The 14142-nt window shown below is 37.2% G+C and overlaps 1 long non-coding RNA gene across 1 annotated transcript; it reads right to left on the minus strand.

The window, feature by feature from the left end:
• Nucleotides 1-1833: 1833 nt before the first annotated feature.
• Nucleotides 1834-4976, minus strand: LOC130235090 (uncharacterized). Its single transcript, XR_008838364.1, has 3 exons — nucleotides 4632-4976; nucleotides 4064-4414; nucleotides 1834-2615 (listed from the first exon to the last, which is right to left on the minus strand). It is a non-coding gene; the product is annotated as an uncharacterized LOC130235090 (long non-coding RNA).
• Between the last annotated feature and the right edge of the window lie 9166 nt (nucleotides 4977-14142).

The raw sequence follows: 14142 nt of genomic DNA on the forward strand, positions 1-14142 counted from the left end.
CTGCACAAAAATGTAATTTAGCCTGTATAGGCTGAGTTGGGCCGCTGTGTTTTTGGGCACCGGTGTCCTCCCTGGTAACGAGTATTATCGTAGAATGCTTTTTGTTTTAGTACCGAACAAGTTGCTGGTCGAGTTAAAAGCAGTCGAAAGTTCTTCAGTTGTTTTTTACGCTTAATTAAATCAAAGTAATGTCTGTATTTCTACTTAAAGAAGCAACTGCTCTCAACAGCAATCATTTCAGCTTGCGTTCTCCAGCAATTTAAAAGCGCATGCTTATTAAATGATGTTGAAGCAGAAAACGTGATTTAAAAGAGGACAAAATCTATATTTGTAACGTAAGTAATGCAGTTACATTGACTTTAGTAACTGTAATCAAACTACACAAATTTAAAATGTAATTCGTTACATTATTGCGTTCCTCAAAAATCTTAGAATACAGTAACGTGTTACACCCAACTCTGGTTACAATCAAGTTTTAGATTGTTTAATTTATTACAGCATAACAGTTTACCTTAAAATATTAAAACATTAAATTCATGTACATTAATGCAAACGTCACTGATCTATTATGAATATAAACTTCATCATTGTATGAGGATAATGAGTAAATAGTGTTTGCAGTCTCTCAGGCGGAGAGTTGGTCATTAACTGCAATTGATATTTAAATAACTCAATTTCAAAGCATTTATGCAATAAAAGGACATTTATTTAACAATTTGTGATAACATAATATTGTTTTCATAAAGACTATAAAGCGAGATGCATGAATTTAATTCAAATGCATATTTTTGCTGCTCTAATTGACTCCTCTCCCAAGCGGCAGTTTTACATTTAGCTTTCCCAATGTCCATTTTCAAGCACAGTGGGTGAACCAAGCAAATGTACAGATTTTCTCTAGGAACAAATGCTAAGAGGGTCTCTGTTGTGATTGGGGATAAAAATGGGAGAAAAAACATGACATATGTAGTTTACAAATGTCATATATTCAGATGCATTCAGAGATCAGTGGTAAAAAGTAATCTGTACAGAACATTGTTATGTACAGAACATGGTCTACATTGTGTCATTATCATTATTTTACTGCTGTTGATTAAGTAAGAGCATCCTAGATCCTAAATTATAAATATCACTCATATTTGATATTTATGACTCATGGTCTCATATCACAAAAATTCACTTTTCTTAAAAATAAATAAATCAAACATGCATAAAATGTTACAAAGGTCACTGCTGATGTAGCATAGCCATAAGGTGCAAACAATATGCATGCTATAAAAGCGATATCAGTATTTATTGACCGAACACCAATGTCAATATCCATAATAAAACAAGTTTGATGTATGTAGTTTTGGTATAAAGCGCTATAGTTTAATTAAAACATGACTCATTTCATTGGCCAATGAAAGCAAGCAAGGGTCACCAACCAGATCATTTTTACTTTTATTGCTGAAACATGGAGGTCACAAACATTTTTAACGTTTTTGTTTCTTCATGTAAAACACAATGCACAGGAAACATGCACTGGTTACGTCAGTTGTCTTCCATTTTCAGTTTTTTATTTTGGTTTTGTGAGATTTAATACAATTTGCAGGTGTGTTTGGAGGATTTAACGTTTAAAATAAATTGAAATGGTCCCTATGTCCATGGCCTCCCATGGTTATAAATTTGAAAGGTTTGAAAATCGTCTAGTGTGTCCTAGATCCTAGTACAGCCATAAAGTCAATAGCTCTAGTGATTGATTCCATATCTGCTCCAATCCTCTGATATTTAATTTTTCAATAGAGCTCAACACATTGCACGCATCTCTGTTTTTGCCCCCCCACCCCACCCCCTTTTCCCATCATGTGTTTGACAACTGCTCCTACAGGAGACAGGGATTACGATCCAGCACGGTGGGAGTGAGATTAAAGGACAATACCCTAATCCAGACTGACATTTCAAAGTTTATCATAGTTCCTCAATTTGCACTGCACCTAATCTGTGTCCTTTTATCAGATTAAGTCAGATATTTCGTTAAAATGATGGCTGACACAGCAACAAAGTGGTCATTTTCTTCTTCCAGGTTGAGATCTTGCACAGCTGTCGTATACAGTATGATGGCATGTTGCTGTTGTTTTTTTCTCCTGAGGGATTAAAGTCTGATTTGAGAGCTCATTTCTTGATGGTAATCTGATGGAGTATTATGGGTTATGTGGTCACTGAGTGCACAGGTGGGTTATATGCATTGTCTCGCACTATATGACCTGGAAATGCTTGCAAAAGTCAAAGATTCAAGGAAAACTACAACTAATATGTGTGTTTTGTGTAATATTGTTTAAAGATGACAGATAAGTAAATCATGCTCAGTCAAGAAAGTCAGCATATTTCATCCAGCTTCACCTCGACAGAAGAATAGAACCGCACATTAATATGATATGCACATATTTTATGTATTGTGTGTGTTTGATGCCCAGGAGATCTCATTTGGTGGCTTCTCCACTGATCCCGACTGCTGTGTTGGTTATCAGAGACTGGTTCGCGTTCTTCAGATCAGTCCCTCCAAAATGGACTTTGAAGTTTGTGTCCCGTAAGGAGACACTGGTCTCAGGGTGGCTGAGCTCTGGGATGAGCTGGACCTGAATGAAATAAGTTAGCTCTAGTTATAATAAGATCTCTTTTTAACATTGGGTTTGAGAAATTTTAAATGTTTGATTAAAATAAAAGTATAACTTAAAAAAATGAAAAAAGAATAGAGGAATATTCTGGATTAAATACAAGTTTAGCTCACTTGGCAGCATTTGCTGTATAACTTTATCACAAAAACATATGTTTTTTTTTTTATATTTGCTTAAACAAAAAGGTGTATAATGCAGAATTTGGTGGTTTGCAAGCAGAAACTTGTATTATCAACTTGTTTTATAGATTATAAGATGGATTCTTATAAAATATCTTAAATAGTTTAATTCAATGCCATTTTAGAATCATTTATAAGTCAAATTCACTTAATTTACACTAAAGGAAAATGAGAAATTTCCTTGGCAACTATGTATATGCGGTTTGTTTATGTATTTACATGTTTGTTTTCTTTGTTTTATTTTACATAATAAAATTACGTAAATCTTAATTCATGTAACATTATAGGATTTACAATTATATTTATTTAGGGATGCTCCGATCAGGATTTTTGCAGCTGATACCGAGTACCGATTCTGATACTTTAAGCTTTATAATGCTTAAAGCACATTTTCCCTCTAAGTATGAACCTTTAGTGGAGTTTTCTCCTTACCTTAGAGAATGAATGATGTTTCATATAATACCATAAACATGTCTCATATACCTTTTTAGTATAGCCAAGTTATGGTCAGAAGCAGCTTTACAGAAAATAATAGATAAAACAGATTAAAAATTGGTAAGAAGAATGATTAACAAAGCAATTTAGATACATTGCAAATGATTGAAGAAGAACTCAATATGTCTCAATGAAGAAATAGTTTGGAATGCATAATTGATTCATAAGAACTTAAAATGCACAACTATAAATACATATTTCTTTATTGCTGTAAGTATATTACGAAAAGGTATATGATTAGATATTCAAGTTTAAAAAAAAATTATTTTAACATTTTTTATTTCATTAAAATGTCTAGCCAGGTTTTAGTGAACTTGAAATAGTCAAAAACACAGAACTTTAGTTCTTATATATGAAAAAGGCCTAAATACATACAAGACCATTGCAATATTTTGCTCTTCAACTAGCATGTCTGATTCCTCTCTATGTAAAGTCATAAACAAACACCTGCGATTGATTCATGAGATTGGCCAGATTGGCGAGTACCGATCGAGTCATAAAATGTGATCATCGGCCGATTGATGGGACCATCCCTAATATTCATGTAATAATTTTTTACAATTAAATAATTTCATTACAAATAAATACATTAGCATGCATATTGTTTGCACCTTATGGCTATGGTACGTCAGCAGTGACCTTTATAACATTTTATGCATGTTTGATTTATTTATTTTTAAGGAAATTAATTTTTGTGATAATGAAATTTATGATTGACGTTAACTAGTACTGAACCTGGAAAATTGCTTTCATATTTCCCAAACATGCCTTGTCCTGATGTCTTCCTCTCCACGATGCAATCATCGATAATCGAAAAGCCTTTAACTGGTGTCACGTAGGGTATACCCAAGACTCCCAGGGAGTTAAATTAAAGGCTGGTAAACCTATCGGCCCGGTATGCGCTCTGAGGGACAGTCATGGCACTGTGCCATGGGTTCAAACACGCAGGGTAAATATTTGCTTCTCTTTGGTAGGTCGGCTTCATGGAGGTCATTCGTCTGGGATTCCCTTGGCATCTGCCACTCTTTGTTGTTACAGTTGGCATTTTTGGCACAGGAAAGGTGGTGGGGCTAGAAAAATGGTCACCTGGAGAACAGAAAAAGAGACTTAGGAGCGAAACGGAAGCGTCAGAGCTGGCATTCATACTGCTTTTCCATTTGAAATTCAAGCTCCTTTTGTGCAGCCCATAAAAATGCAGGAAATGGAGAAGAATACATTTTGTCACTTTAGGTCACCTCTCTCTTGTTTTTTGAAGCCTTTTACTGTATGTGGAAACACATCAAAGGGTTTCAAAATGACTCACTTCTTCTCATGTTGCAGATATAAAACCGACATAATCCATCTCTTATCAAAGCGATTTCATCCGTGTCACTACAATGAATTCATCATTTATTCTTCCCAATCACATTTGATATCCACTCTCAAAAGGAAAGCCATCCCACCCACTTCAGAATGTCCTCTTGTGATCATGATTAGCCTGTAGATGGTGCTGCATTCCACTGATCTGTTTCTCATCCCTCTATCATCTCTTACAATGAGTCTATTGTTTTCATATCCTGTCTTACCTCCTTTGCCCAAGATCCCCTACCGTTCACTCCCCCCCCTCTCACTCTCCCGCTCTGTTTGATTATATCTCTAGATTTGTCCTCCATCACAATCCAAGCTACATTTTGTCAGTCTTCTTAAAACCCACCCAGCCAGGGCAGGCCTTGATTATGCCATCCGCATGCTATCGTGGGCAGGAGGAAGATGGCGTAAAACTCAAGTGCAGAGGAGGTGGGAATGGAGGAGGAAAAAGGCACATATACACAAACACACAATTCCCAAAGCACTCTTGGGGATTGGTGAGGGCCAAGAAATCTCTCTTCCCTGGAACACCTAATCCTTGGGTCGAGGCCAAGGACCACAATCTCTGTGCACAACTGACACCGGCCACCAGAGACACTTTAGGGTTTTTTAGGCGTGTCCTGTTCTCTCTCAGCTCACCGCAGCCAAAGCATGAAGTATGGGAGAAAGACTCGACAGCCCAAAGAAAATAAATGATGTGGGGAAATACAATTCTGAAGCTTTTCATAGGTGCTCACTGCAATTTTTCAATGAGAAAATCACAGTGTACATTTTGGTACTGCATTGCTTGTGTGTGTGTGTGTTTTTAAAAGGGAAAAACTTGACAGAGAATGTGAAACGACAGAATGGAACAAGTCTTTAGGGAACTCGAGTGGTGATTTGGGGAACTCGATTGTTTCGTGTAATTTATAGGCTTCTCGATTTCCGATGAATCCTAAGGTTTTATATGAAAACGAGAACTGCTTGATTTGTTAAATACAAATGATAGTACGATTTACGTTAAGCATTACATTTTTAAATAGTTAATGTACACTCACTTTGAGTTTATGCTGCAACATTTCCGTAGCTATGAAAATGTATCCTCTACAAATCATGACTGTGATTGAAATGGTAAATGGACGACATTAAGCTAAAAATATACTGTCACAAGTCACTTATGCATGTTTCTTGCTGGCTTTCATGCTGTCAACTCACGTCTGTTCAAATAACAAATATAGTGAGTGACATGTTGCAGGTACCTTGTGGTCTGGGCATTTACACTTGAATGATACAAGTTTGCGGCACTAGTTGGCATGCAGCATATAAATCTTCGACAGCTGTTGCATCCTGGACAGCGTTGTGTATTTATATAAGGATAAATGCCACACTTCCCCCGGCTTTAAAAATGTAAGCGTCAGACATGGCCAATTACAAGCAGGAAAAGCAGGAAATATCAGGTGTGTACCTTTAACCTCACAGCAGCCATTATTTTTTGGTACAGTTTTAAGTTTTATTAATTTTTTCTGTTTAAGCTACTTTTTCATACCCAATACTAGTGTGCATTGACCTGGTACAGCACCATTGAATCAATTAATATCATAATTCAATTTATCTTCATTTCTATAGCGCTTTTACAATGTAGATTGTCAAAGCAGCTTAACAATGAAGTACTAGTAAATTGAAATTGTGTCAGTCCAGTTTTCAGAGTAGAAGTTTAGTTCAGTTCAGTGTGGCTTAATTTTCACTGCTGAAAGCTCAAACACTGAAGAGCAAATCCATGGATGCACAGCTCCAAAAATCCCAAAACCAAGCAAACCAGTGGCGAGGAACAAAACTTGACAAAAATCGACAAATTAAAACCAAAAAAACCAAAAACAAAAAAAAAACTTGAGAGAAACCAGGCTCAGTTGGGCATGACCATTTCTCCTCTGGCCAAACTTTCTGTGCAGAGCTGTAGTCTAAGAAGTTTGGTGTAGAAATGTTTGGAGTAGAAATGGTCGTGCCTAACTGAGCTTTTGAAATAAGTTTCATAAATAAATAAAAATAGATTCTCACTGAAAATGCACTGCATTGAAAACTTTCTTTGTCTTGCATGATAAGGGCGCGCCAGCAACGCGGTGGCGCAGTAGGTAGTGCTGTCGCCTCACATCAAGAAGGTTGCTGGTTCAAGCCTGGGCTGGGTCAGTTGACGTTTCTGTGTGAAGTTTGCATGTTCTCCCCGCGTTTGCGTGGGTTTCCTCCGGGTGCTCTGGTTTCCCCCACAGTCCAAAGACATGCGGTACAGGTGAATTGGGTAAGCTAAATTGTCCATAGTGTATGAGTGTGTATCGATGTTTCCCAGAGATGGGTTGCCTGGGCATCCGCCTGGGCATCCGCTGCGTAATACATGTGCTGGATAAGTTATCGGTTCATTTCGCTGTGGCGACCCCAGATTAATAAAGGGAATAAGCCGAAAAGAAAATTAATTAATGAATGATTCACGAGTTCACACTTGCAATAGTTTCAGAATAAAGTGCATTTGGCGTGCTGTCCGGGGAGAGGGCTCTGAGCTCTAGCCCGGCCCCAGAACGCTCCCCCCGGGATTGTAATGCTTAAGAGGTGAGGTGACAGGGTGGTGGAGGGATGCTAAAGTCGTAAGATGCTGCAGGTAAGACAGCTTTTGTATATATAGGGGTTTGGTCAAGAACTGATTGGATAATAGAATAATTGTCAATGACGTATTTGATACTGAAACTTCTGCGCGTGCTCCTCCCGAAATTTGTTTATAAAACATCACAAAGGGCACGGCGAACCAATAGATGGAACGTTCAAATGAAAGTTGCAAATGGAAGACAGAGGCAAATTACCATCCCGCGGTGCAGACGACACAGAATATGTGTTTGTTGTGAACATATGGAATTTTCACCTCAACATGCAGTCTGGTGTGAACCCAGCCATGTTGGCTGATCACAAAAGAGAAAACAGCATGCATGCTGACCTCATGAGGCAAAAACTCTGGTTGTAGTGTCCACACGACCATGCTGTACACAGAGTTTTGGAAAGTTTTCAGAAAGTTTTGGTTTCAGTCACCTTATACTGCATTTTACTGTGGACAAACAGCCAAACCGCTTAGAATTTTTTTTTGAAAATACCTAGGTTTGTGTGCTTAGGGCCTTATTTATTAAATAGCATCTTTGCATGACCGTGATGCACTACAAGTGTAAAACAATTACTTTCCATTAGTAATATAAATGAGTAATATATAGCTATATTTCTATATTATACATTACACTTTGAGTGCATGCCTGCCAATTTTGTTTGTACTCTTAATGCACTTCTAAATCCTTCCTTTATGACAGTCAATGGAAATATAATGTACAAATATAGACAGACCATGAAAGAATGTGTCCAGTTTGTCAAGTTACGATGAATATTCACTTGTTAAACTGCATCCGCTTGTTAAGTCTGAAGTCACACATCCAAGCGCTGTGTTAGATTATACAGGGTGGCACAACAAATGGTACCAACATTCACTCTTACACAGTGTGCTGTAATACTTTTGAAAATCATGATTGTAGTGTTTATATCCATTCTTAATATCAGATGGTCAGACAATGATTTAGTTTTTATAAATCAATTAAATGTGGTCTCTGGGATGCAGTAAGTCTAAAGACTGTAGTGAATGTCATGATTGAATAAAAGATTTGCTCAATATTTGATTTGACAAAACAGTTGTTTAAAATGGCTATTGCTCAATTCAGATGAGCAGAGGCTTAAACCCGGAAACAGCATTTCATAAATTGTAACTTTAGAAGTGGATTGTGTTTTGTGCCTGCAGTGGCCTTTAGATCTAAAACACACTTCTCTTTTTTTATGTGAGAGCTACTATGGACTGAGAATTCTGATGTCTCTTTACCACAGTGGCCATAGAAAATTAAGGGCATCTGCTTGAAATTGTCAAATAAGGAAAAAGTGTGGTCTCCCCACACTGTGTGGATTAAGTAGATACAATTTAGCTTTGAGAACAAAATTAGACCAATAGGCCGAGGGAAAAGTTAAAAATAATAAAAGAAGCATTTCTGAAAACAAAACTGAATGTCATTTAATGTTGTGCTAACTCAGGGTGTCCGCAGGGTCTTAAAGTATTAAAAGTTGATAAATCAATGTAGAGAAATTTAAGGCCCCTAAAAAGTATTAAAAAGTCTTAAATGCTATTTTGCAAGGTATTCCATTTTATATTATTTTTGATTCTGCAATATATTGTTGTATGCTAAAGTTAGCCTGAATTAAATCTGTGAATATCAGGATGCTGTGTAGTATATGATATCCTACTAGATTTGACATCATGCTGCAGTAACCAAGGCAACATCATTATTTTTGCAATTCTATAGGCACCAACCTGCTGAATTAGCCAGATTTTTATTCAGTATATGAATAATGTTTTAGTTTTGGATTCATTTCTTACATTAATATATTGTAAATATACTGTAAGTTAAAGACTCGCCAGTGTTTCCGGTTGAAAAGTGGTTATTAGGTCTTAAAATGTTTGGAAAGAGTCTTAAAAAATGTTTTAAAAGGTATTGAATTTCACTCTCTGATTCCTGTATGTACTGTTTATATAAATTTTCTCAACGTTTGTCAGTCATGGTCATATTTTTCTTGATTCAGTGAGCTCCTCAAAGCGAACTAATAAATTAAAAAAGCTGGACAATGTCACATGAGAATATACGATAACATGTTGACCTCATAGACAAACTGCTGACCCCTGGTTTTTGATTTAAGATGCTGTGTGCATTCTTGAGAATCAAGAATGCACATTTGAGGGCGCTCCTGTAGTTCACACTGGAACCCCGTTCAACAACACATCGCACCATATTAATCGAGACCTGACAAATGGCCAGCACAAAGTTCATCTACATGGTAAACTTCAAAATGAATAAAACTGTATGAGAAAAACAGTGCTTGTGGCTATTGGCAATCAAATAGATGGGCAATTAGCTTTGACATGTTTTCCCCACGATTTGATTGATATTTACATTATCATATTCTAATTGTCTGTTCATGCATACTTATTTATGTTACGAAATGAGAGGGCTTTATTGTGTTGAGCTTAAAAATCATTTGCATAGATTACAATGTCACTAAGCAAATTATGTGCAGTGAGCCGAACATATGCCTCTTTCTGACAGTGCCGGCGTTGTCAGAAAGTGCACAAACAATCTGTAATAAGGGAAAAACAGGGTTTCTTTGACTTCTGGATTTCCTATTTTGTTTAATTTGCTATCCTCAGTAGGTCTGGACAGTGTGGACCACAACATGTATGCAGACTGGACTGTTATTTAAGCTTTCAAAACCAGTATAACAAAATTAAAAATGTCCATTCATCCAATTTGTCACTCCGTCTCTTTGCCCCTGTGTGTCTGTCCAGCTGTCTGTCTTGGCATGTCCATCCATCTACCCTGGTATGTCCATCGTTTTGTCTACCCTGGTTTGTTCATCTCTGTCAATATTTGCTGGTGTTTCCATCTGTCCTGGTTTGTTATTCATCCAGCCATCCTTCCTTCTGTCCATCCATCCATCCTGGTATGTTTGCATATCCATCCATCTTTCCATCTATCTATCCTTCCGTCCATCCATTCATCCTTCCTTCCTGGTATGTTTGTACATCCATCCATCCATCCATCCATCCATCCATCCATCCATCCATTCTTTCTTCCCTTCTTCCTTCCTTCCTTCCTTCCTTCCTTCCTTCCTTCCTTCCTTCCAGGTATGTTTGTACATCCATCCATCAATTCATGTTTGTACATTCATCCTTCCTTCTATCTTTCCGTCTGTCCATTCATTCATCCATCCATACATCCTTCCTTCCAGGTATGTTTGTACAACTAACCATCCTTCCTTCCTTCCATCCATCCATCCATCCATTCATCAATCCATCCTTCCATGTTTGTACATCCATTCATCCTTCCTTCTATCTTCCCGTCTGTCCATCCATACATCCATCCTTCCAGGTATGTTTGTAAATCTAACCATCCTTCCATCCATCCATCCATCCATCCATCCAGTATGTCCGTCCCTTTTTCCTGATACATTAATTTACCTTACCTGCTATGTCCATTAGTCTGTCCTGTTATATCAGTTCACCTGTTTTTTCAAGGATGTTCATTTATTTGTCCTGGTATTTTCATCCATCTGTCCATCCATCCATTTGTCCATCCGTCTGTCTGTCTATGCCACCGGTATCTCTCCAACCTGGTATGTTCATTCTTTTGTCTGTCTTTCCTGGTGTGTCCGTCTGTCTGTCTGTATTGGTATGTTTGTTTTACCTTCCATCCATCTGTGCTGTATGCTTGTGCATCTGACCTTGTATGTCCATCCAATCTGTTTGTCCTGTTATGTCTGTCTGTCTGAACTGGTATCAGGGTTCCCATTGGTCACGGGATTTCTGGAATATCATGGAGTTTTTAAAAGTGTCTTTTAAAGGGAATTTTTAGATATTTTTGTTTAAGTCATGGAATATCAGGAATTTTTGTTAGTTGCTTTACATTTTGTTTGCATCAATTAAAAAATATATTATTTATGTACCATATTTTCTTCACTTTGTTTAATGCTATTTTTATGTTTAGACTATTTTTCCACTGCATTTTCCCATTTTCTTTCATGCTTGTCAACTGGCAGTCACTTAAGTCAAACGCAGATATAATATAATGTAACTGCTATAATACAAATGTATATTAATATACATTTTAAGAGCTAATAGTATATCTTATGTGTATAATATACATTTTAATAATATAATTGAAAAGATAATTAAATAAATGGATAAATTAAGAGCTTAGTCTTTGAGGTGATCATTTTGAGGCCAGAGTGACCATAAAAAAGTTGATGATAGAAAAGTTAAGTGTAAAACTTCTTCACAGCCATACTTTCATATACTGTAAGTACAGTAAAAAACAGCAAATAAAATAAACAGTAATTTTCTGAATCTGAGGTAAATTTTTCAATGTTGTTCTCAAAGTGGCCAATAAAGTCATAATAATAATATTCAAGCTAAAACCATAATATATTATTGTTATTTTTTAACGTGGTTTAACATTATTAATATACAAGCACAACAGCAAGGTGTTTTTTTCTGCTTATTAGATGTCACAGAGATTCAGCTTTTAGTCAGTGAAAGTCAAGGAAATTGATATTTGACCTTAAGTTTAAACCCTTTGGTATATCTGTCCATTCATCTTTCCTGATATGTTTGTCCATCCATCTGTCTGTCTCTTCTGGTATGTCTAAACATCTGTCTTTGAATGAACATACAGTAACGGGACAGGCATACAATCGTCTGACTTTTCTGGTGTGTCCGTCTGTCTTGGTATGTCTGTCAGTCCATCCATCTGTCTGTCTGTTCTGGTATGCTCGTCTGTACATCTTTCCTGTCTGTCCATCTCTGTGCTGTCTGCTTTAAAACCTGACCTGCTATTTTCCTCTGTCTGTAATGTCCAGTCATCTGACTTTCCTGGAATGTCCATCTGTCCTGGCATGTCTGTCTGTCAGTACTATCTAGAAAAATGGATGTGCTGTTAATGTGCTAATAAAAGTCAATCAGTGTTAAACCTTTTTGTTTTACACTAGAATCATACTTTTTAGAAACGTGAAGTGTCATGAGTTTTTTTGAGTGATGTCTCATTAATGACCTTCCCATTCAAGGCCACAGGAAAAGTTCATTATAGTTCGGGATGCACAAGGGCCATTTCCTCAAACACATGCTTGGGTCACAAGGGGTCGAGCTGAAGGCCATGAATGTTTTGATTGAGGAAAAAGATTAAGAAGGCTTAACCACTACCGTTTCTTCCTTTTTAAGTAAACAGAGCACTTTAACTGTGAGGGCAGATTTAGGTAAAGCATAAAGTGATTTTTTTTTTTGGTTTTCACATTGTAAAATTCCTTAGCCAGTGATTCACCAGTTATCATCTACCAGCAGACTCTATTCTCTCTCCGATAAAAGCGCTCACACATACAGGCGAGTCACATGCAGGGAGCTGTGTGGAGGCGTGTCAGGTGCCGTTAGATCAGGACGCTCCCAGCAGGCCTGTCGTCTGGGTAAGGTAATCTGCCATGGACCTGATTGCTCACTTCAGCTGCTCACTGCTGACCAAACGCTTCCTATTACAGCAACAAATACCTCCATCCCTGGGGAGACACAGACAGAATTCACTCCCATCATCCTCTCGGGCTCATTTAATTGCCTCTCACCGTATTTAACTTCCTGTCAAGTTTTAAGTACACAAGAACTAAATTTGCAGCCTAATGCAATTAAAGAAATATTTGCACATTTATATACATTTATACAGCTTTTAGACATTTAATAAATAAAAAAAGGAAAAAAATACACAAAAAGATGACATGGTGGCTCAGTGGTTAGCACTGTCGCCTCACAGTAAGAAGGTTGTTGGTTCGAGTCCCGGCTAGGTCCATTGGCATTTCTGTGTGGAGTTTGCGTGTTCACGTGGGTTTCCTCCAGGTGCTCCGGTTCAGCCTAAAGACATGCGCTACAGGTGAAGTGAATAAAGAAAATGAATGAATGAATAAATCTGAGCTTTTTTTTTTTTGATAAACATTCTCGAATAAAAACAAATCAAAACAAACGTGTTCAGGCACTTAAACACTAATGCCATGTTCACACCAGATGCGGCAAGAGTAGATAAATCGCGCGTGAGCATTGAGTTTACTCTCTTCATTCGCGCATCAAATTCACTTCATAATAGACGTGGATTCGCATCATGGGCAGGGCTTCTGTCTGCCCGGTGACTATAGCTTCATTGCTAAATGGCTAACATGGATTTTATTGAGAGATTAGCTGTGTTTGTGCTTTAGGAAGACTGAAAAACAGCGTCGATTCATTCATAGATCCATTCAAAGGTGCACCCAGTTCATAAACTTTTCCAGAAACTGTACCTGGATGATGGAAGCTTTCAGCAGTGCTTCAGACTGAGCAGAGCCCAGCTTGATTAGCTGTTGTCCGGTGTCAGCCAGAGGATTTTCCCACGGAACACTAACGAAAGGCGCTACGTTATAATCACTCCCCTACAAAAGCAAGCGTCTGATTGGTTAACGCGGCACGAACGTTAGATTTGTTAGAAGTTCAGATTTTAAAACTCGAGCGATTCGTGCAAAACGCTCAACTCGCGCCACGTCATTCGCACCGCAGAATGTCTATTCGTGTCTTTGCATTGACTGAACATGTGCATCTCTCGCACTTGACGCTTCATCGTGTCTGGTGTAAACGCAGCATAACACTTTGTCTATTTTAAATATAATAATAAATAATAATAATAATAATAATAATAATAATAATAATATTATTATTATTATTATTATTATTATTATTATTATTATTAAGTAAATGACAATAAAATATAAATGCAAAACAAAAGTACAAATTAAATCAAGCTGCAGAACTAAAACAACACTGAATTGAATACAATAAGTGAAAGTAAAATATTGATTTTCATAAA

The sequence above is a fragment of the Danio aesculapii genome, chromosome 9 (assembly GCF_903798145.1).
Source record: "Danio aesculapii chromosome 9, fDanAes4.1, whole genome shotgun sequence".
In the NCBI taxonomy this organism is placed as follows: Eukaryota; Metazoa; Chordata; class Actinopteri; order Cypriniformes; family Danionidae; genus Danio; species Danio aesculapii.